The sequence below is a fragment of the Crotalus tigris genome, unplaced genomic scaffold (assembly GCF_016545835.1).
Source record: "Crotalus tigris isolate CLP2741 ecotype Arizona unplaced genomic scaffold, ASM1654583v1 scf7180000024506.7606697, whole genome shotgun sequence".
Lineage (NCBI taxonomy): Eukaryota > Metazoa > Chordata > Lepidosauria > Squamata > Viperidae > Crotalus > Crotalus tigris.
In genome coordinates this window covers 4,522,501-4,547,507 of record NW_024100678.1, presented here as the reverse complement: position 1 = coordinate 4,547,507, position 25,007 = coordinate 4,522,501, and the positions used below count along the sequence as shown (strand labels likewise).

At 38.6% G+C, this 25,007-nt stretch overlaps 1 long non-coding RNA gene across 1 annotated transcript in view; it reads left to right on the top strand.

Moving 5' to 3' along the window:
- The first annotated feature begins 23,272 nt into the window (after positions 1 to 23,272).
- The window catches only part of LOC120303841, an 8,463-nt gene continuing 6,728 nt past the window's right edge, over positions 23,273 to 25,007 (top strand). Inside the window, exons 1-2 of the long non-coding RNA XR_005555546.1 lie at positions 23,273 to 23,317; positions 24,195 to 24,222. This is a non-coding gene — a long non-coding RNA (uncharacterized LOC120303841). The remainder of the gene's footprint in view (positions 23,318 to 24,194; positions 24,223 to 25,007) is intronic.

The following is a 25,007-nucleotide window of genomic DNA, read 5'->3' as shown; positions in this document are numbered from 1 at the left end:
TGAACCAGCTACAGACAAACCCAATTGTAATGTTATTCCTAAGGATTAATTATTATCATAATCATTAATGCAGAGTGTTTGTTTTTTTAGCTTACGAGGGTCACAAATTTTGCCAGCTGTTGGCAGGACTGATAGTTACCTCATGTGCCAAGTTTATGGGAAACAGAAATTTCAACAATAAAAGTGTGTTTCATTTTCTTCTCTCCCTAAAGAGTTATGGAGTGGACATCGCTGTAGTTTTCTTCTAATACAGAGGAATAATAATATAAAAAGTCTGCCATGATAAAGACTACTTAGGCACTGTGAAGGTAGAATTCTATACTTTCAGATTAATTCAGTGCAATGAACTTTTAATGCTTCACGATTTGATGGATTCTTAAATTGTAGTACAAATATTGCATGATTTCTGATTCTAATAGAACCAAGGACTTAGGATAAGAACCATTAGTGATCAAACTGAAAACAAAAGAATTTTCATATTCTAGACCTTTGGTAACTGGATTTGGTGTTTTACCTAGAATCAACATTATTGTAAAACCTGAAGTAAACTCCTACCATAGAAATATCTGTCACTAGGAGAACATCTGGACCCTGCCTACCCACCCATGCACATACACCTGTAAACAAATCGACAAGAAAGCCAGTTGTCACCTGTCACTTTTTATGTAAAAAAGTGTCAATGGAGAGATGCTTAATAAACCATGGATTTGTGGTTCTGCCCTTGAAACTCACACAACTTAGTGAACCATTAACTGGTTAAATATGTGCAGTATTTCTGATGATGTGAGCAACCAGTGCAAATTCAAAAGTGGCAAAGCATACCTAGGGTAACATGAAGCTTTGGCATGTAAGGTTTGTTGAAAGAAGTTGCATTTTCTTCATGGCTGCAGAGCATTTGCAGTCCTGGTCTTTTCTCCAATTCCTTTATTCCTTCATAACTATTGAAATTGCATAAAATCATTGTGATCATTCTCTAGAAGAAGTGCAGCTCCATCTTCTTAGTTAGATCAACAAAAGAAAACCTCTTTTATTGTTCTTTGTATAAAATGCTGCAGAATTTTTTTTATAATTGTTCAAATTAGGTGGTTGTTACATGTTACATGAAAATATGGGGGTGGGGGTGGGGGTTAAAGGCAGTTTTAAAAAGTTACCTTCATTCAAACAGTATCAGCTACAAATAATCAAATAGTATCTCAAAGGTGCAACAAAAATGTTTAGAAGCATAAATCAGTTGTAAGTTCCCATTTAAAAGCTGACAAACAGGAGGCCTGAAAAATTTTCTAGAGGAGATTCCACAACTGCAACACACACACACTCACAAACACACAAAGAAACAGAAGAGGTCTGCTAGCACCTTTTCAGATTGATAAATTTGATTAAAAACATAAGCTTATGTGAACTACAGCTCATTTGATCAGTTGCAATGATGTAGACTGAGGCAGTATTTAAACTGGGGTGGGAAGAGGTAAGGAAGGAGGGAAAACAAAAGACGGTGATTATTCAGATGCAAGTTATATGTGAGACAGATCAGTTAAGAACTGTAATGTGTTAAGCATCCATTTTGTTTGTTGAGATCTTCAGATTGCCTGAAAGCTTTTGATGCATGTGAATTCAGCAATCTTTCCCTCAATTGTGGTGGTAAAGCTTATTTTTCTAAAATGACTGCTTTGAGACCTGTAATGGAGTATCCTGAAAGGGTGAAATTCCCTGAGATTACATTATACTTATTTTGAGTCTTAATGTCAAATTAATTCTTTTGTATAAAATTTAGCCTTTTTGTCTTTTGTAGGATCTAGAGGGGCATTGCTGGCAAATGATGGCATATTGGAAGAGGAACATGTAACATTTGTGACAACATCTCCAATCTTGTATGTGAAGTTGTTGGGGCTGTGATGATTCTGTTAAGTTATGTGAGAGCAAAGAAGACATCTTTTTATAGGGTCTAGTTCACACGTTAGCAACATTCTTCTGTTGATTCATGTTCCTTATAAGCTGCCTTAGGTTAAATAGTGGTCTACATGCAAGTGTGAGCCTGCCACCCAGTGCCTGAGTAAGTGCAGTGTCATTGTCAAATAGGGGTTATAAGCTTATTAATAAGCTTGAGTGACTTGATTTGTGAGCTATAGGTGATAACCAGCATAGTGAAGTTCTGTTTTTGTGGTCTATCTTTGGGAATCAATCTGACTTTATTGATTTATATGGTTGGATTGGTAGTTCAGTCTCCTGATTGCCTGGTTTATTTCCATCAGTTGAACATTTCTGTCAAGAGGGTCAGAACAAATGGGACTGTGGTGTAAAGTCTGGCTATAGATGACGGATATGGTGGTGAGTTAAAAGCATATAGGTATACAAGGTGATCTGTAGGTTTCCTGAATGAAATGGTATTAATGTGTCTATCATGTAGTTTTATACTGTGACATTGAGTGGACATGTTCTATAGATTATGTCAAAGCAAGGTTAATGGTGGGGGAACATGGACACTGATGAGGTCAAGATGGAATTTAATGAAAGTTTCTTTTTCATGGGTCTAAATGAACCAATGAATTTCAAGTAAAAGATGGGTTTCAAGGAGTAAAAGCTGAGAAAGCATTTTTCTATGTCAGCATGAAGATGTTGGCATATTTTAGAGCCCGCATACTTTTTTACAGATGTATGAGTAACCCTTTAAGAAAAAAGAAATTAAGTGATTTTGTCAAACGGAGGATCATTCTGCATATTTCATATGCAGGGCATTTGAAATGTCTACAGACAGATGTGAACATTTTTTGAAGCAGAGATATCTCCTTTTCTTTTCATACCACGTTCAACTTCTTTATATATTACCTGTCAGAACACTCACATGAAAAATATTGCTCCTGATTATTAGTACAAGGCAGAGCTGCTGGCAAAAACTGAAAGATTTGCAGAAAGCCCTTCAGAAGCTGATGATCTCTTTTTCCTCGGAGAATTGTTAGCTATCATAATCAACAGACTTGATAATGAAATATTCATTCCCTAATGTTGAAGGTGTATAGAAACATACCCAAATCTGTCAACTGGTCTCTGGATATATTATTAGAACCCCAAATACAACTAAACTGCATCCTGCCTTTTAGCTGAATCATTTCCTCCCTGGTAAAGCTTCTCCTGTATTGCTTTTTACTGCATTTTTTATTTTATTTCTAAGTTCTTTTTATTTTGTCTGCACAGCCTTTTTGCCATAAATGCTAACACAAATTTGTCTGCTGCTATAATTTCTTTCATTCATTGCCCTCATGGCTGTTTTTTTTTTTAAAAGCATGTCTGCTAATGGTTTTATTGGCTGTGGTTAAACTTAATTTTCAGCTTTCCAGAATTTTTAAAAATAAGTATGTAAAATTCATATGTAACCATACATTTTAAAGCCACGTTTAGACATAGTTTTTTTTCTTAAAATGTGAATTATTCCAATCCAAATTAAGACCGTCTTTATTAGGCCTACTCAGGGACCCAAACAAGCATCAGCCTTCACAACTTGCAAATCTCTTTATTAGCAAAATTTTCCATTTGAATCATTTAAGCTCCTGTTGGGATGATCTAAAGTTGCAGAATTCTATTACGTCTGAAATATGAAAATGTAGAAATGAGATGAAGATAAGTTATACTCTTCATATCTTTCCTGGAACATGATGTTATTTCTTTTGAAGCTTTTCACTCAGATTGTGAACGTAGAGGGTGGCCAAAAATTAGGAATCAAAATAGCACTTTTCAAAATAAATGAAGAAATATTTTAGAGAATGGAAATAGATGACTGCATATCTTCTAGTCTTCTAGCCAGAGTGAGCTACATCTGGCACCAAATAATTAAAAGCTTCACCAAGGAAAACCACAGCGTGTCAAGGACTTGAACTTAATCCTCTGTTCTTACTGAGTATTTCTGGGTTTTTCTTTTCCTTTTTTAAATCTTGGTCACCTCACTGGATATGCTGAGAGCATATTACATGTGGAACACTTGGCTTAGCTTCACCAGATGGTTTCCAAAGCAGTGCTATGTTGCCCCCATGAGACATAATTTGAATAACATAAAACAACGCTGCTTACAAATAACCAATCTCATTTTATGTGTTAAAGTAACACTAACATATTTACCATCTTAGCTCTCTAATTTATTACTACCATTACTACTGCCTATTGCAGCTGTTTTTCCTGTCACACCTATTATAAGAGTTTCATCACAGTGGCCTATTACGCTATAGACATCTCCATTGCCATCAGAATAACAGGGTGGAAAGGTGGCACGTATGACACAAGGTTGTTTAGTTTGATACAATGGGTGTCCACTCAACTAAGATGAGTGGCCTCTAGGATTATAGCAGGTGAATCAGCCATCAAATACTAAACCACAGTCTCTTTTAAGCAAATAGTCAATACAGAGCTGAGGTCTGCAGAATAAGCAGCTACATGGCATTCTTGTCATATCCCATCAAATCTCCTGGACAAATACTATACTAGTTTGATGCAATGCAAACTTTTTATTATTGAAAATGATATAAAAATGTTTAATTGCTTCTTAAGCAAAATAATAGGGAGCACTGTTAATAGTAGCTTTTGGAAAATTCAAAAAATAAATAAATAGAGAATTAAAACATTATTTTTTGTGTTTTCAAGCACAGGTAGTCCTTGACTTACATCCATTCATTTAGTGACTATTTAAAATTATATTGGCACTGAAAAAAGTGACTTACAATGAGTTCTCATACTAATGAGTATTACAGCTTCCCCACAGTCACATGATCAAAATTTGGGTGCTTGGAAACCAGCATATATTTACGATGCTTGCAGTGTCCCAAGGTCATGTGTTTACCATTTCAGCACAAACAAATGGCTAAATAGAACCTTCCCCCCCCCAATTACATTCAGTTTTCATCCTCCCATATGACATTCACAACTGAAATGAATTTTAAAAAATCCTGTTTCATTTTAAAATGAAATAACGGAACACTGCAAGGATGATGTATTTTCTTGGTGAATGCTAGCCATAGGTCCTACTTCCAAACACTAGATACACATGCTGTTTGGCAAAGTATCAAACGACCTTCTGCACACACTCAGTAAAATCTCCACTTATTTGCAGTGCCCCATTATTGCACCAACCAGTTGAGTGCACCTACACATGCAGTGAGACCTAGTTGTCAGCCCCAATTTGAAAATTAAATGCACATGAGATTCTGTTTTTATATTCTGGTAAAAACAATTTAGTCAGGCTCCCAAAGAATGTCTGCCTTCTTTTTCTTGAAAATAAATGCTTTACTGTTGTGCAGTGGTTTGTGAGAAAGACCTTGAGAAATGGGGTGAAGAGATGCTGCCAAAGGAACAGCTGGGTAAGAGAAGGCATACTCTATAGCTGCATTTTGGGCAGAGAAAGACCTCAGAAGGGACCCTACCTAGTTTCTCAGAATGTAAAGGAGATGGCGAGAGATTTGTTCTTTCAAACTTCCGAAGTTCTGGTTAGATAGCTTACAATAAAGAAGAGTACTTGTCATGTCTCCTGTCTGGTCTGCCTGGCTTATATGTTTTTAATAGGAACAAAAAAAAAATGGATTGATTTTCTCAACAAAAATAGATTAATCACTAATTATGAGTCATAATGACTTACGTAATGCTCAAGGATAAGCCCCAAACTGAGTAAACAGGGACGATAGGCCTAGGAAAATAAAAGGCAGGCAGAAGGTTCAGGATTACATTCCTTCTCACAATTGGGAGGCTGGTAGCGACAATGGCTACAACCTCTGCTGCAATTATATAGCTAATGTTTGTTAAGATTGCGGTATTAGAATTGCCAGATATAAGTATAACTGATAGAAATCAACCAGATTGTCTCTCATTCCATATATAGTCTGGGACTGCAATGCTCCTGAAAGTAATGGAAGGATGATATTTTCAATTATACATTAGGCATTAAAAGAAGTTAATCATATGATTGCTTTGCCATATGTTCAGTTCTGCAGAGACCCACTTGGAATATATGTTCAATATGTCATTTGGACAGAAGAGAGACAATAGTTTTTATTAGAGTTTGTTTATTATATTTTTATACCCTGTTTTGATTCCCAAAGAAGCGTAATATTAAAATCCACAAGAGCAGGCAGTATATTAGAGATAATTAGAGGTATTTATGGCAATTTCTCTTGGTTTTTGGCTATATGTGTTCCAGGAAAGGATGAATTGCAGATGGTTTTGAGAGTTATGTGATAGCAAGTTTACCACTTCACAGAAACCAGTCTTTCTAAAATCTGCTTAGTCTTTGCACCAATAACTTAGTTTGCACACTAGGCAATTTTCTTTACAATAGATGAAAGATGGTATGCAGAGGTGCCCAAAAAAAACTCCACTCAAAAGTGGTGTTTTAAAAATAAGAAGGCAGCTACAATCAAAGCCCTGCTTCTGAATGTGTGAAACACAGGCACTACAGAGACCCAAAGGATGAGGCTTGATTTTGCCATCATGGCCATCATCTTGATCTATTAGAAGCCCTTACAGATAACACTGATGGTATAGGGTAACAGAGGGAAAGAAGAAGCTGACATTTTTATTACAATTTTATAAAACCTCCAAAACCAGTGCAGAGAAATTGGACGTGGTAAAACAAGGGGCATCTCTTTTTCTCAGTATCATTTCCAATCAAACATCCCGTAATAGAATTTGGATACTGTAGACCTACAACACTACAACACTGAACTACCAGAGAGAGTAATGAAATAAATATATATTATTTTGCATGCCTATCAATTGAAATTATAGAAGTGCCTTCCTTTGCAACAGTAATTTTAGTCAGTCTCACATACATACAAAAACTGACATTAACTTTCTCTCTGTGTAAACATTGAGACCATTGAAAATACACCACTTGCTTTTTAAAGAAACTCCACAGCCTTTTCTAAAAATGTCTTTGTGACGCTATCAAAGATATTAAGTTGAAATTAAATGGTTGGTTGGCTCAAATGCTGGAGCATATCAGATTACATAAACACATGCAAAACCACCTCTCATCTTAAGAGTATGATTGACAAAGTCCTGTCTCTCTCACCATTCTTACTATGTAACATTTATATCATGAAAAGGCCATAATAATAGATTGTAAAGGATTACAATATCCTTGTAAGACACTTGACAGTAAATGGCAGAATTGTCTATAAAAGTATTCCAGAAATATGCATTATATCCATGAGTTAAACACAGAATTGTGACCAGCGTAGTCTTAGCAGTGGTATTACTTGACATTCTGTGAAACGTCTAGGTGGATCTTTATTCCTAGAAATAGCATGTGACTTTCTTATATGCTTTCACATGCTTTCTTTCCTATTTTTCTTTTACTATCATATGGTTGTAAAGGGCTATGAAAAGGCTGGAAATGGGTGAAGTAACCAAGAGGATTTAATGAGGGACTGCATGTGGAAGCTAACTAACTAGTGGTGCCAGGTTTTTAACGTTTATGATTTAGATAGATATATGTATTATGTTGTTTTTTATTGATGTTGTTTTATTTGTTCACTAGGAGCTGCCCAGAGTTAAATATATGATGGATGGCTGTATAAATGTTTTAAATAAACAAATAATATAAATCCACAGCCTTTCATTGATGTAAGACAGAAGACAAATTTCTATCTTCCTAGAAACAACATATAAATAAATACAAAAATGCTTTGTTCACTTCTTTGGTGTAATTGCACAGCTGCAAGTTTCCTTCCTTTCCCCTTTCTACTCTTTTTCGTCTTTATGGTGACCTGGGGAGAATTTCAGAATTTTCAGGAGACTTAGAAGATGTGATTGTTGGGCTGCTGCACTATGAATCCTTTAAAAGCAGCCTAAGAAATATTTAAGATCTTAGTGTGGGAAGAACAGCTCTCCCAGGCATAATTTTGGTGCTGGTTGCAGCAGGGAGCGTATGCTGTGAGGAAAGTATTATTTTTCTAAATGGAAGGTGTCAGATGGTCACGCAATGTGACTGCATGTTCGAGATCACTGCCTCCCATCTGCAATTTGTGACGTGTGAAAGATTCTGCCCAAATGTGCTCACCAACTGGAAATCCTCAGCACTTTTTTTCCTTATCAGGAGAGACCAAGATAACCAATGGTTTACAGATCAGGGATCCTATCAAATTAATATCATTCTAGGATAAAATCTGCTTTAAATACAACTACTAAAAACTCCAGTGAAGTTAACTAGTACATACAATCCATTCATCTGACTAAAAATACCTCATAGTGAAACATGAAAAAATGTATTAAAAGATTTATAAGTATCTTTTTTCAAAAGTAGATTGAATAGTAAATAGTATAGACACTAACTTGAACTGTTTAATTTTATTATTTGCCAAAATTATTAAAGGCATGGATCATTTTTCTCTGATGATTTCTTCTTCAGAACCCAGCATTATTGTTTAATTTCTGCCTCTTTTCATTTAGTTAAATTTATCCTAATATGATTAATTTGGAGAGGAAAGGATACTGTAGATTGGCTTTGTGTTAGGATCTTGCAATATTGTAGTGCAACTCTTTCCAGAGCCTGTGGATTTGGATAATTCTTCTACTTGCCACACTGATTGTAATTCTAGACCTAATACTAATGGTAGATTAGTTATTTAGTATAATAGAGAGCCGGATTTTCAGCTGGTTCAGCACTATATGTCATTCTGTTATTTTGATGTGTTGAACCAACCTGTAATCTCTCCACAGAAGATGAACTGCAAACTTTGCTCAAATCTTGGTGTAAACATCTCAGAAATGGTAAAGATTCCAGGTTGCCTGTTGTTTCTGCTTTCCTGTTTGGACCATAATTTCGGACTGAATACAGTTGTGGAAGCCCTTTCAGATAGTCCAAACCAAAAACAGAGATCACAAGGATTGCAAGAATGCTACTTTATTGTTGTGGTGTATGTTATCAGGATCTTGAAAGCTTATCCTTAATGATTCATTATTTCCTTTCCACTTTAACAGCTCTCCCAGGTCTTCCCCAAGATCAGCTCCAGATTCCTTTATAGGATGTGATTTAAAGGTATTTTCTTATTTGAAAGTGCCTATATTTCTCTCACATAGAAAGAAGCACATGCTAAGCTGGAGGACAAGAGGCACTCTTTAGTCAGATATGTTTGGCTTTAGGAATAAGGTAGCCTTAGACATCCAGTACAAGTCACAAAGCTATCCTAATGCACATGATATTACTTGCCATCCCAGGAGCTAGCTAGCTAGCTAGCTAGATAGATAGACAGACAGATATAGATATATATATATATGTAGGTCTTTGGTTGTTCGGGTTTTCTCCCGCGTAAAATTGGAAGTGTCTTGGCGATGTTTCGACGAAGTCCCATTCGTCATCTTCAGGCTGGTGTTTTCAGCTTCGTGCTTCGAGCAGCAATGTGTGGTCTTAGCTGTTTCTTCATTTTAACTGCCAGTGGGGGTATGAACTGATTGGGTGGGAGCTTGGCTGTGTTCTGATTGGGTGGAGGTGTGTTCTGATTGGTTAGGGGCTTGGCTGTGCTCTGATTGGCTGGGGGGTTGGCTGTGCTCTGATTGGCTAGGGGGTTGGCTGTGCTCTGATTGGCTGGAGGAGTGTTCTGTTTGGTTGTGCTCAGGTTAGTCTGAGTTGCAGAGGGGTTTAAGATTTTGGGCTGCCTTGCTATTTTTTGGCTTCGCGTTTGTGGTCGTGCCTCATTTTCATGGAGGGTGTCAGTTTGCTTCGTGTATGGATTGGAGGGCTTTGAAGTGGCTAATGATGCAGCTCTGTTCTGGCTTCTGGTTTGTGGTCGTGCCTCATCATCGGTGTGGCTTTGGGTTTGCGTTTTGCGTGGATGTGTGGTGGTGACATCCTGTGTGGTTTTTGTGAGTGTGGGTCTGGTATCATTTTTTGTATTAGGGAGTCGTTTGTCAATAAGGGCGGGTTTCCAAATGGCTGGTAGGCGGGAGGTATCATCTCGTTTGTTCATGCTGTGTGGGCATTTTTCTATCTCGATGGCTTCTCTGATTATTCTGTTATTAAAATATTCAGTTTTGGCGATAGTTCTGGTCTTTTTAAAGTCAATTTCATGTCCTGTGATTTTAAGGTGTTGGACCAGGGAAGAAGTTGGTTCCTCTTTTTTGTCTGAGTTCTTATGTTCTTCGATGCGTGCACTTATTCTTCTGTTGGTTTGTCCGATGTATGTGATGGGACAAGTGGTGCATGGGATTTCGTATACTCCTTGATTTTCTAATTCAATTTTATCTTTGGGGTTTCTTAAGATGGTGGATATTTTTCTGTTTGGGCAGAATGCTGTCTTAATGTTGTATTTGTGGAGGATCTTACTGATTCTGTCTGTGGTGCCTTTTATGTAAGGGAGGAGGGCTTTGCCGTTTTCTTGTTCTCTGTCTTGGGTTTTAGTGGGGGTTTCTCTCTGGATTAGGTTTGTAATCTTATTTCTTTGGAATCCATTGGATGTTAGTACATTGGTGAGAGTGTGTAGTTCGGTTTTAGGTGTTGTTTGTCAGCTAAGTGTTTTGTTCTGGAGATGAGTGTCTTGGCTATGGAGTTGATCTGTGCTGGGTGGTGGTGTGAGAGAGCATGCAGATAGCAGTTTGTGTGTATTTTCTTCTGTATATGAAAACACCAGCTTCATCGAAACATCGCCAAGACACTTCCAATTTTACGCGGGAGAAAACCCGAATAACCAAAGACCTACACACACACACACACACACACACACACACACACACACACACACACACCCCTGGATGACGTAGGGCAGGATGGGCAGGTTAGAGATAGAGGAAAATTGGAGAAAGAAGGGGTGATGGGAATGAATGATGTAATATAGGCATGGACGGATCGGCATGTGGGGGGGAGAAGTGTTAAGGGAGCAAAGAAGGATAGGAATGGATCGGGCAGGACAGGAACAGCAGGGAGATCGGCAGACTGAGGGGGTAGACAAACTACCTGAGAGAGGAAGGTTGATAGGAAGGCAGGATGGGAAACAGGAACAGCAGGGAGACCGACAGAAGAGGAGGAGAGATAATTTGGAGAAGGGAAGAGTGATAGGAGAGGATGAGGGTGGGCAGGAATGGTACACAGGTAGGCAGGTTAGGGAAAGGGAAAAATTGGAGAAGGGAAGGATGACAGGAATGGACAACAAAGGGTGTATGAATCGGCAGGTTAGGAGAGGAGGGGAGTTGGAGGAGGGAGATGAGATAGGAACTGGCAATGGAATGCAAAAACGGCAGGTAGACCAGCAGCCCAACAGGGAGAATAAAAAGGAGGAACTCCGTGACAGGACTTGTGTGGTGTCGAATCGGAGGAGGCACCTTGCATTGGGTAGATAGGAGGGATTGATAATAACAGCGCTGGGAGGAGGAGGCGGCACAAAGATGACAGAGCAGAAAAATACAAAATTGGAGTGCAAAAAAGAGAGGGCGGAACAATTAAGGCAGTTACAGGCAATCAGGAAGAGTGGCCCTGTCACGAGGGCAATGAGTAGGCAATTGGATCAGCAAGGGGATAAAAAGAACTTTCCCACCCCCTAAACCCCACTCTGAGGATGCTGGCAGAGGACCAGTGAAAGCTAAGTTGTTTTAATCTTGTATATAACTGTTTTTATTGTTTTAAATGTTGTTTTAACAATAAATAACTGGAGTATACTCTTCCCGGAGAGCGAAGATTTCATCATTGAACAAATATGCCCGGGATTCATATTTTTACAACCATTAATGACATATATATATATATATATATATATATATATATATATATATATATATATATATATATGTTTTCTGAGGTTTTCGCGGGTGTTTGTATGTAGGTCTTTGGTTATTCGGGTTTTCTCCCATGTAAAATTGAAGTGTCTTGGCGACGTTTTGACGAAGTCCCATTCATCATCTTCAGGCTGGTGCTTTCAGCTTCGTGCTCCGAGGAGCAATGTGTGATTGTAGCTGTTTTCTCCTTTTAACTGCCAGTGGGGGTATGAACTGATTGGATGAGAGCTTGGCTGTGTTCTGATTGGATGGAGGTGTGTTCTGATTGGTTAGGAGCTTGGCTGTGCTCTGATTGGCTGGGGGGTTGGCTGTACTCTGATTGGCTGGGGGGTTGGCTGTGCTCTGATTGGCTGGGGGAGTGTTCTGTTTGGGTGGGGGCTTTGTTGTGCTCAGGTTAGTCTGATTGCAGGGGGGTTTAAAAAAAAAGCAGTCATGTTCTTTAGTTGTGGCCCTGTGGTGTAACACTTTTAGGCAGTGATTGCAATGCTCCTCAAGATTTGTGATGTTTAATATTATTAGAAATGACATAGTGCCTCTACCTTATATTTTGATAAACTTTACTTAAAGGAAGATTAAGTAGATCTTTTAATTTTGAATACTAGTGAATATTTAAACAATGACAAGTAGCTGACAATAGCTATACTATTAATTTCTCTATTACTATCTTCCATTCTCTTCCATTAGAGGATGGTTTATATATTCTTTTGTGGCAGTGGACAGAGAGAGCATGTTGTAGATTGGTTATATTGTGGCAGCTCTCAAGGAATGATTCCCTACTCCACTACATAGATGCTACAGGGGATAGAGGCTACTCATAAATACACATGTACCAAAGGGAAGATTTTTTGTCTATTACCTCACTTACCAGATGTTCTTTGTCACACCCATGCTTTCACAAACTTTTTTCTGAGGAGACAGGAAAATTTTAAGGCAAAACACTTTTTAAAAAACAAAACAAAAACGGATTTTAATGGGTTAATATGCTTTTGTTCTGTAATATATTAAGACATTTCAATCTTTGAACTATTCTCTAAACATACGTTAGAAAAATTAGATCTTCTTCAACTTCTTATTTAAAAATGGACTGCATTTTTATTTTATTGATTCCTACTGTGTCCTGTACAAATTAGTAAAAATGCTAATATTTGGACAAGTGGGTAGTCAACAAAGTCAACTTTTTGGTTACTACCAGTAGATGCATGTTAATTGCCTTATTAATTTAGTTAAAATAATCAAATGAGTTTTTTTTAAAAACCAAAAACATAGAGATTGTAACTTGCTGGTGAGTAATATTTTTATTGTTCACTGCTTTGGAACATACTGTACACCTCCAACCCAAGCCCTTCCAAGTAATGCTGCCTTTTGCAATTGACTGATGGTAATTTTGTCAATGCCAATGGGTTTGAAGGGGTGCCAGTTGTTTGGGATTGCACCCAAAACTATTGGTACATCACTGCTTTCTTTTGCCATCATCGTTCTAAACTTCTGTTTGGCAATTCTTTAATATTTTGAAATTTTGTCCAGTTCTTTTTCTTTTACTGTGCTGTCTAGAGATACTGCAGTATACACTATCCAGACATTTTATCTTTCTTATTGACAACTGTTAAATTTGGGGGTTATGTGGCAAGTGCTTATGTGTTTGTAATCCCCCTCGCACTTTAGCTTTCTTCTTTCTATTACTTTGTTTATTTTTGGTGGTCCAACCGATCTCGCTCACAGGCAAATGGTGTTTCTTGGCAGGTATTCTAATGCAGTAGAACAGCTCCTACAAAAGCTAAAATACAGACCACGGTGTCTGCATATGTCCAAAAGTGCATAGAAGATGTCTGTGTCCTGAAAAGCTTGTTGTGAGGGCAAATGAAAAACCGTGGCTGACTTATGAGGTCCGCAAGATGCTGAAAGGCACGGAATGTGGCTTTCAAATCTGGTGACATGCTTGCACTTAGAACAGCCAGAACAAATTTGAAAAGTGCCATAAAAGGTGCAAAGCAACCCCATTGCCAGAAAATTCAGGACCCAACAAACACAGGAGAATGTGGCAAGGGATCCAGGCCATTTACGAATTATAAGGTGGCTCCATCGAGATGCAAGGGATGACACAGACTTCCTAAACAACTAAATGCTTTTTTTGTAGATTTGAGGCATCAAATAGCAACTCCGGCCAGGAAAGCTGTGCCCCATCCTGATGAGCAAGTGCTAAGCTTGATGTCACTTCTGTTTGGAAAAACACTGCAGACAGTTAACATTCATAAAGCAGCAGGCCCAGATAACATCCCTGGATGTGTACTCAGGGAATGTGCAGGAGGAGCTGGCTTGTGTTCTCACAGATATTTTCAACCTCTCATTGCAGCAGGCAGTGGTCCCAGTGTGTTTTAAGATGGCCATCATCTTGCCAGTGCCAAAAAAGTCCACAATTACAGGCATCAATGATTACCGTCCAGTTGCACTGACATCCACCATCATGAAATGTTTTGAGAAGCTGATAAAGGATATTATTGTATCTAGCCTCCCACCAGCATTTCACCCACTTCAGTTTGCCTACTGACCAAATCGCTCTCCGGAGGATGCTATTTCTTCCGTTCTCCATCTGAGCTTGAAGCATTTAGAGGAAAGAAATACTCATGTGCGTTTGTTGTTTGTCGACTTCAGTTCGGCATTTAACACAATCGTTCTCCAGCATCTAGTAGACAAACTGGGCCTTTTAGGCTTAAACACTCCTTTGTGCAACTGGATTCTTGATTTTCTTACCAACAGGCCCCAATATGTGCGAGTTGGAACAAATACCTCTAATACCATTTTCTTGAGCACAGGTTCTCCTCAGGGCTGTGTCTTAAATCCTCTGCTGTTCACCCTGTTGACCTATGACTGTTGTGCTAGGTTTGCCACCAACCATATTGTGAAGTTCGCAGATGATACAACAATAATGGGCCTTATTCAGAATGACAAGGTGGAAGCTTACCACAAGGAGGTTGAGGGGTTGGTGAACTGGTGTAAAGAAAACAGCTTAGTTTTAAATACTGGAAAAACCAAAGAGATCATTGTTGATTTCAGAAAAGACAGGCGCAGCCACACTTCTTTGTGCATAAATGATTGACCTGTGGAGATGGTTACCAGCATCAAATTCCTGGGTATACAGCTAATGAGTAGGCTGGCTTGGTCGCTCAACAGTGAGAAACTGGTGAAGCGGGCACAGCAGCGCCTGCATTTTCTGCGTTGCATGAGAAAAGCACATCTTCTTCCCCTGTCCTGACCACTTTCTACAGAGGGACGATCAAGAACATCCTGTCATACAGCATCACAGTCTGGTTTGGAAGCATCACTGCTTCAGACAGGAAGGCAGTGCAGAGAGTGGTAAGAATGGCCCAAAAGATCATTGGCTGTTCCCTCCCTCCCATCTAAGACATAGCACAGAAGCGTTGCTTGAGCAGGGTCCGCAAGATTATCTGGGACACTACACATCCTCTTCACAACCTGTTTTCCTTGTTACCTTCTGGGAGGAGGCTTCATGGTATCCATAGCAGAACATCCAGATTTAGCCATAGTTTCATTCCATAAAGCATTAACCTTGTGAACTCTCAAGCTTCCTCCTTCCATTATATATTCAAGTTGGACAGTATTTAATATTTGTTGCTATGTATATGTAGGGGTATGGGTTTATACATATGTTGTACATAGTATGTTTTAGGTGTGTGTCATGTATGTGTTTCACTTTGAGAGTGGGCAACTAAATTTCATTTTTGATGTGTGCCGTTGTGCCCACAGTAAAAAAAATGACAATAAAGGTTGTCTTATCTTATCTTATCTTATCTTATCTTATCTACATAAAAATATTAACTTTCTGCCTTACCTTAAGAAAGAAAAGAACAATTTCCCAAGCACCCCTGAAATTCTGGTCCTACCCATTGGTTTTAATGACATTAATATCTTGCTTTCTATTTGTTGTTGTTAATTGCGAAGTCGTGTCCGACCCGTCGCGACCCCATGGACAATGTTCCTCCAGGTCTTCCTGTCCTTTGCCATCTTCTGGAGTCCATTTAAATTCACACCTACTGCTTCAGTGACTCCATCGAGCCATCTCATTCTCTGTCGTCCCCTTCTTCTATTGCCCTCAATCTTTCCCAGCATTAGGCCCTTCTCCAGTGAGTCCTTCCTTCTCATTAGGTGGCCAAAGTATTTGAGTTTCAACTTCAGGATCTGGCCTTCTAAAGAGCAGTCAGGGTTGATCTCTTCTAGGACTGACCGGTTTGAACGCCTTGCAGTCCAAGGGACTCGCAGGAGTCTTCTCCATCACCATAGTTCAAAGGCCTCAATTCTTTTGCGCTCAGCCTTTCTTATGGTCCAACTTTCACAGCCATACATTGCAACTGGGAAAACCATGGCCTGGACTATACGTACTTTTGTTGGCAGGGTGATGTCTCTGCTTTTTAGAATGCTGTCTAGATTTGCCATAGCTTTCCTCCCCAGGAGCAAGCGTCTTTTAATTTCTTGGCTGCAGTCCCATCTGAGGTGATCTTGGAGCCCAGAAAAATAAAATCTGTCACTACCTCCATTTCTTCCCCATCTATTTGCCAGGATTGAGAGGGCCGGATGCCATGATTTTGGTTTTCTTAATGTTGAGTTTCAAGCCAACTTTTGCACTCTCCTTCTTCACCCGCATCAAGAGGCTCTTTAGTTCCTCTTCACTTTGTGCCATTAGAGTGGTATCATCTGCATATCTTAGGTTGTTGATATTTCTTCCGGCAATCTTAATTCCAACTTTTGATTCCTCTAGCCCTGCCTTTCTCATGATGTGCTCTGCATATAAGTTAAATAGGCAGGGCGACAGTATACAGCCTTGCCGACTCCTTTTCCAATTTTGAACCAATCAGTGGTTCCGTGTCCAGTTCTCACTGTTGCTTCTTGACCTGCATATAGGTTTCTCAAGAGACAAATGAGATGGTCTGGTACTCCCATCTCTTTAAGACCTTGCCACAATTTGTTGTGATCCACACAATCAAAGGCTTTTGCATAGTCAATGAAGCAGAAGTAGATGTTTTTCTGGAACTCCCTAGCTTTCTCCATGATCCAGCGTATGTTGGCAATTTGATCTCTAGTTCCTCTGCCTCTTCGAAATCCTGCCTGTACTTCTGGTAGTTCTCGATCCACATACTGCTGGAGTCTAGCTTGTATGATTTTAAGCATAATTTTACTAGCATGTGAAATGAGTGCAATGGTGCGATAGTTTGAACATTCTTTGGCATTGCCTTTCTTTGGAATTGGAATGTAAACTGACCTTTTCCAATCCTGTGGCCACTGTTGAGTTTTCCAATTTGCTGGCAGATTGAGTGTAGCACTTTTACTGCATTGTCTTTTAAGATTTTGAATAGCTCAGCTGGAATACTGTCACCTCCACTAGCTTTGTTGTTGCTCAGATTTTCTAAGGCCCATTTCACTTCACATTCTAGGATGTCTGGTTCGAGGTCAGTGACCATCTCATTGTGGTTATCTGAGATGTTAAGCTCATTCTTGTATAGTTCTTCTGTGTAGTTTTGCCATCTCTTCTAATCTCTTCTGCCTCTGTTAGGTCTCTGCCATTTTGGTCCTTTATCATGCCCATCTTTGCATGAAACGTTCCCTTCATATCTCCAATTTTCTTGAAGAGATCTCTGGTCCTCCCTCTTCTGTTGTTTTCTTCTCTTTCTTTGCACTGTTCATTTAAGAAGGTATTCTTATCTCTTCTAGCTATTCTCTGGAATTCTGTATTCAATTGGGTGTATCTTTCTCTTTCTCCTTTGCCTTTCGCTTCCTTTCTTTCCTCAGCTATTTGCAAAGCTTCATCAGACAGCCATTTTGCTTTCTTGCATTTCTTTTTCTTTGGGATGGTTTTAGTTGCTACCTCTTGTACCATGTTGCGAACTTCCATCCATAGTTCTTCAGGCATTCTGTCTATCAGATCCAGTTCCTTAAATCTATTTGTCACCTCTACTGTATATTCATCAGGAATATGATTTAGTTCATATCTGAGTGGCCTAGTGCTTTCCCCTACTTTTTTCAATTTAAGCCTAAATTTTGCAACGAGAAGCTCATGATCTGAGCCACAGTCAGCTCCTGGTCTTGTTTTTACTGACTGTATAGAGCTTCTCCATCTTTGGCTGCAGAGCCCATAGTCAATCTGATTTCTATGTTGACCGTCTGGTGATGTCCATGTGTAGAGCCGTCTCTTGGGTTGTTGGGAAAGAGTGTTTGTTATGACCATCGTATTCTCTTGACAAAATTCTATTAGCCTGTGCCCTGCTTCATTTTGTACTCCAAGGCCAAACTTGCCTGTTATTCCGGTTATCTTTTGGCTTCCTACCTTAGCAGTCCAATCCCCCATGATGATAAGGACATCATTTTTTGGTGTTAATTCTATAAGGTGCTGTAGGGCTTCATAGAACTGGTCAATTTCATCCTCTTCAGCACCAGTGGTTGGGGCATAGATTTGGACTATTGTGATATTGAATGGTTTGCCTTAGATTCGAATTGAGATCATTCTGTCATTTTGGGGATTGTATCCCAGTATTGCTTTTCCTATTCTTTTATTGACTATGAAGGCTACTCCATTTCTTCTGAGGGATTCTTGCCCACAGTAGTATACCTGATGGTCATGGACAGTTGCTTTCTATGGTCATTGGTTAAAATGGCCTATGTTGTCAACTGTGGAAAAGTTGTCTGCTTCTTGTTTAGCATCTGAGTTTGGATGACAAATCTTGACATGGGAATATAACCCTTGATTTAAAGAAATTGTGTTAATTTAGAAAAACAGCTTGACTTTGTAGAGGACTGAGTCTGGGAATTTTTTTTTGTTGAATTATTAATATTTGTAAAAAACACGAACAATAACTGTTTTTAAAAGAAAAGGAAAAAGCAAAGCTGCACCATAGAACAAGACTATCTGTTGTCTTTTTTATTACATAATACTGCCAAGTCAAAGAGAAGAGCATCTACCAAATGTTGCATGAAGCTCTTAGAAGGGGATTTTGAAAGAAGAGTTTGCATTGTTCAGAAAGTCACTCAAGCAGAGTGAGGGTGGAATTCCATCTGTTCAGTTCAGTTCAGTTCAGCGAACTGGGTTTCTTTGAATGGTTCACTAAATTATGACTAACTAAAAATTACAGTTAATGTGCTTTAAAAATCTTGATCTGCATGACAAGATCATCTTATTGCTTGTTCTTTCTTGCCCTTGAGTTTATCACCTCAGATATGTCTGTGTATGAGGAGGAATGTACTGTAGGTGGAATAGCAGAAATATATGGATTCCTTTCTAGACAATTTACAATGTCTTAGATGGTATGAAGAACTTGTGAAGTCAACATGTTCCAGTTACTGTTGCTTCAAAGTGGTATGCTAACTCTGGGCTCATTTTCTAAGAAATCAGTTTTAACTTCCAGCAGTATCCTGGATGTATATAAATATGTTGATCTAATTATATATTTGCCTCATGAAGGAGTCTGCATTCTTGCTGTTTATCAGCCAAATAAACTAGTTGATAGTCTCTCTCTGAAATAATCCTAATTTTTATTAATAGGGTGATGGCTTTTGATCTTTTTGAGTTTTGGTTTCCAGGAAGCTGAGGCATTATGTCTGGCGTGAATGTATATTCATTGAGTTATTCTGCAGGATATGTGATTTTCCAGGTCAACTGTTTCTAAGAAAGCAAATACCCCACAAATATTATTGGGTTTCTCCCATTCAGTTGTTCTGCCTTGACTATGAGCAGTGGCACTTGGGATAATTAGATCACTTAAAATCAAAACAATATATTGATCAAGAATATAAATTTTAAGTTTCAAATGACTAATGATTCCAACCAATCCAAACCATGCCTTTTTTCAGACTATGTTTCTTAGGTCACATCTCTTTTATCAAGAAAGATAAGCCTATAGCTCTGTAAACATCTCCCCTTTCCCTTTCCCCTTTTATAGAAGCGATGAAAGAAAAGGCATTCTTACAAGCTTACCATTCACAAAATGTCAGGAAAAGTGTTAGAAAGAACAAAAATTAATTCCTTCAGTTTTACCCAGTTTCAGCCCAATGGTTCAGTAGTGTTGAGTAAGGGACCTCAGATGAGGAGGTTCTGAGATTGGGGCCTCCAAGGCTCTTGATTAAAATGTCTTTTGATAGGCTGTTTCTTGTTCAGATCCAATATTGACCCAGGTTCCAGTATTGGGTCTTATCTCTCATACAGCTTTTATTCTGATCCTTCTGATTAGGCTGGTTCCTCTCATCTAGTCAAGATGAGTTACATCAAGGATGGGATAACATATAAGTTTTTATCTATCTTTGCAACAGTGCAAAATATCATAAGCTACAGTAAATCTTATTCTAAGTAACTATTGTAAAAAGATGAAATAATCTGCCTACCTTTTAAACCTGGGCTGTTTTATCCTACATGGTTCGTGAAGTTTTTTTCCATTATCTTTTCTTTGCTGAGTGGCAAAAGCTGTATTTACATTAACCACCATATCCTGTTATTAAATTTCTCACATTGAATATGATGCAAGAAAGCAAGGTATCAGTTATTAAATAAATAAACTATATGATTGGAACATTCATAGTAATATCTGTTTGTAACTTCAGCAGATGTGAAATTTATCTTCTGCACAAACCAGGTGTCCTTGACTAATTTTTCTCTAGTTAATTCAGTGAAGCATAGCACGGCACGGCACGGCACGGCACAGCACAGCATAGCATAACACAGCATAGCATAACTCCCATTTTGTGCCTGAAACTTTGATTTCAGGTCCATGTTGATTTCTAATCCAGATGTACAGTATCAATTGTGAATGCATAAAACATGTCACATACTGAACTGAGGTAATTTTTCATTTCAGCACTAATACACATATAATGCTCATCTGCTTCATTGTTTTTTGGCACATGTTTCTCTCAGATTCTGGATCAAGAATGAGACCTACTTGCTGGAAGTCTTGTACAAAACACAATAGATATGTTTTATTGACTAACCATAGAAAATGGACTCTATTTTTTAATGGAGACAACTTGTATACATTTATAGGATGATTTGACAAATACTATATAGCTATGGTACTCATGAACCTATAGGTTTTGTTGCTCCTAGAGAATGACTAATATATTTGTTTCCTCCATCTCTGCAAGATTTGCTTTATCAATGTGCAGATGAAGTGGAACCATTAGTGTCTTAGGATCATGAAAAAGTAGTATGTTGGTAGTCTCTGTGTCTATCTACCGTTTATCTATCATCATCAATCTTATTTTTTTGTTTTTGTCTCAGACATTGCAATCACTTGCCTGGCCTAGGATCCTATGCACCTTGACTTCAAAGGAAGACAGGCAGTATGCTACTGCTGTTTTGCCGCTGGCAAGAAAATCTCTTGAGCCAGCCCAGCATTTCCATGGCTAAAACTAATGATGCTACTTTGTCCTCTTTAGCTTGCCTTCTTATAAATGTGTCAAGTTTCAGTCCTGTGGTGACTGATGTAGTACTAAGAAAGCACAAAGTTGCTGAGCGGGCATCTCAAAGCACAGGGTGAGAATCTATTTCTATTACTTCTCTTCTTCTGTGCCCATCATCTTTGCAGGAAAAAAAAAACCCTCTAGACTCCTATTGGATTCCAGGGTTGTTGTTTTTTTTATAGTATCAAGGGCTGTTCGTTATACTCTATATCACTTACCTATATCAGTTGAGGTTATTCTGGAGAACATAATCTCACAAGCACAGGATAATGAAATACAGTCTTTCTTGCTTATCTATACTTGCATGCTGGAGTAATATTAAGTTCTTAATGCAGAATTCTGTGAATATCAGTAATGCCAATTTAGCTTTCAAAATAGCGGAAGGAAATTCCCAAGAATCATGTTCAGCATTTTAGAATGGGCTGTCTCATTTGATCTACATCTAAGACCAAGGCCTTTCTTGGATTTTGCATATAACTGTTTATTCTAATACAGAACTCTTTGACAGTAGCTCTCCTCTAGAATAAGTTTGGTGTAGTGGTTAAGCACAAGCCAAGTGAGAGGTTTTGCACCAGTCACTCTCTTTCAGCCCTAGGAAGAAGACAGTGACAAACCATTTCCAAAATACTATCAAGGAAACTACAGGGATTTATCCAGGCAGTTGCCAGGTGTTAACAACGACTCAGAGGTGTCCACTCTGGCACATACACATACTTCTATATAGGCCAGTTGTTCAACAGATGTCATGGATTTGCTGAAAGATTGATTTTGAGAATCAATATTTACAAAGCATATGAAGAGGTATCCCCTTTTCACAACATAGCATATAAAATTATTTAGAAAGTTAGTAATACTTGATGCAAGTGATTTTAGCATTCTTTGCTAGAAACCAAACTGACCTGATCATTATCATTTAATATCTGAGATTCTTGGATATAGGCTCTATCATGCTTACCAATCACCACTCCTTTGTCCAACATCATGTCTTGACAAATCCTGGTGCCATATAAAATGCAAAAACAGATTATGAGCTCCCTACATTGCAAACTATATGCTTAGAAATCTACGCAATAATGCCAGGAGATTAGGCAGATTCAATAGCACCAATTACTGTAGCATTCAATGACATCCTATTCTGTTTGAAATAATGAATATATGTGCTTTCAATTGAACAGTTTTTCACTGGATACCCCTATTTCTTATTTAACAGTTTACTGTATTAGATTCCTCTAGAATAATATTAGAGCTATAGTAACAGAATCTTGCACGTTTGATTGTGTTGCATTTCCTCCTCCTTCCTATAGTTCAGTGAATTAGGGAGACATCTGCCTAGCCCAGGTAGGCAACGCACAAAACACTCAAAAGAGCGCACTTGGACCCGTTCACACCAAAAACAAAACACTGGGAGCCAGCAAAACCCTTTGATATCTAAAATTAAGATACCTGCATATATCCTTTTTACCTTTATTATAGGTGTAGTGTGTGTGTATGTTGTGTGTGTGTATATGTGTGTGTGTATATAGATAGTATATAAGAAAGCCCGAACACCAAAATACCTACATATGTTGTGTGTGTGTGTGTGTAATGTATACCACACACACATACGACACACACGAAGAGAAGAACACAGAACACACACATATACACATTAAAATAAAAGTAAAAATATGACTCTTGGGAATATCCATACTATTAAAACAATGATCACCAAGAGAATGCTTTAAGAGAATAAAATTACATACACACACAGGTAAAAAAAGGATATATGCAGTGTTATCTTCATTTTAGATGTCAAAAGGGTCTCTCTCTCCCTCCCTCTCTATCTTCCCTTGGTCTGCCACTCCTCTTCCCCCACTCTCTCTCTCTCTCCCTCTCTCTCTCTTTCTCCCCCTCCCCTCCTATCTGCTGCTCACCTGGCAAGCTTCAGGCTGTTGTCCAACAAGATCAGGGGTATGCAACCTCGTCTCTTTTATGACTCATGGACTTCAACTCCCAGAATTCCTGAGTCAGCCTAGCTGGGCTAGCTAGCTCTCTCCTGCCCTTCCTGCTTCCTGCGTCCTTCAGAGACGCAGCAAAGGGAGGAGCTCCGCCCAGAAAGCTTTTCAGCTCCTCGGAGAACACTGTGAGTGCACTCTCTTTTACACACACACACACAAAACACACACACACACACACACACACACACACACACACACACACAGGGAGAGAAGCAGGGAAGTGCAATTGCCTCTCTCTGTCTCTGTCTCTCTCTGCAAAGGCAGAGGAGGCTGGGAGCCACAGGGGAAGGCTCAAAGAGCCGCATGCGGCTCCGGAGCCGCAGGTTGCCGACCTGTGGCCTAGCCACTTTCAAATGTTATCTTGCTGGTCTGGGCTTAAAAATATTTCAGCCCCTTTTGCCTTGGCAATGCCTTCTGCGTACCTCTGTCAGGGTCATCTGTCTTATTCTCTGTGCACATCTACACTGGCATCTTCTCCAATAAGATATTAATGGAGCTTATTTGATATTTTCAGCTGATATTGAAACATGACTGTTTTAGAGGTTTATCCAAACTGATTTGCTGATGCAACTGAATTTTCCCCAACCAGGGGTCCCTTGGAAATTTTTGGATAACAATTTCCAGAGTTCCTAACCATATATTGCTTGTGTGCTAGCCCAGGTTAAGCTAGAGAGCAGAAAGCCCTGTTCTGGATGCAGATAATTAAATTTCCCCAAATGAAAACAAGCAAATATTGCAATTTTCAGATTACAGCTTAATTTTGCTTTTTTACTTTTTTAATTTTGCAAACATTGGTTATGCCTAATGGGAAAAAAAGAAGCAAGGATTCCTTTTAAGAAGGAAGTAAGCCCTCAGGTTCTCATTTTTAATCAGACTATTCTTGCTTTAGTCAGCCAGGGAACCAGATAAAAAGAGCCAGTTAACATGCTAAAGGTCAGAATTTCAGAAGTGCTGCTACAAATATGTTACAACCAACTATTAATTCTGCTTTCTTTTTTAAAGGGCTTGGTCTTGTCCAAGGAGATGCCAGGTACATTTTTCTTAATGCATAAGCACAAGTTACACATAACAACCTAACAACACAATACTGCCTCTTTAATGCTAATCTATTCCTTGCAATCTACTAGATACATGTAGAATCATTGGTGTGTATCAAGAGAGCAAAATCAGATTCTGAAAAAATCTGAAAGGATGCACTAGAGTGTACATAATAATGTATTTTAATCTGTCAGGCCTTAAAATTAATCATGAATTCCCACAGAGATTTTAATAATTTTGAGATGATGGGGGAGGGTGTATATGTATACGCTCATATTCATCCAGTGATATTTTTGGATGAAGTTCTTAAAATGCAGTATGTAAAAAGGTGGAAAAGATGAAGAAAAAAATCATTTTTTCATTACTTAGTTGCATAAAATACACTTATGAACAGATATATTTAACTGACTGTATCATTCTACTCTTGACCTAATGTTCTAACAGAAAGAAACAAAGCCAGTCAGGTGATAAGGTTGACCCTCAGCATGAACCAAAAGCAATGCTGTATATATTAAGAAAAACAATTCTTCTTTCCCAAGTAAACATAAAGAATTGAATATCTGAAAACCATAAAATTACAAATGACATACATTAGCTAGTGTCCATGATAAGACCCTGAGTTGCTGTAATAAAGATCAAGTGTTGACATAAGTGTGCAACACAATGCCTTCCATCATGGCCAGGATATTACTGGCAACAAGTGATGGAATAGATGCAGAGGCACCAACCACTAAAACTCTCAAATGGCAGAAAATAGCTTTCAGTCCGGACTTTCCA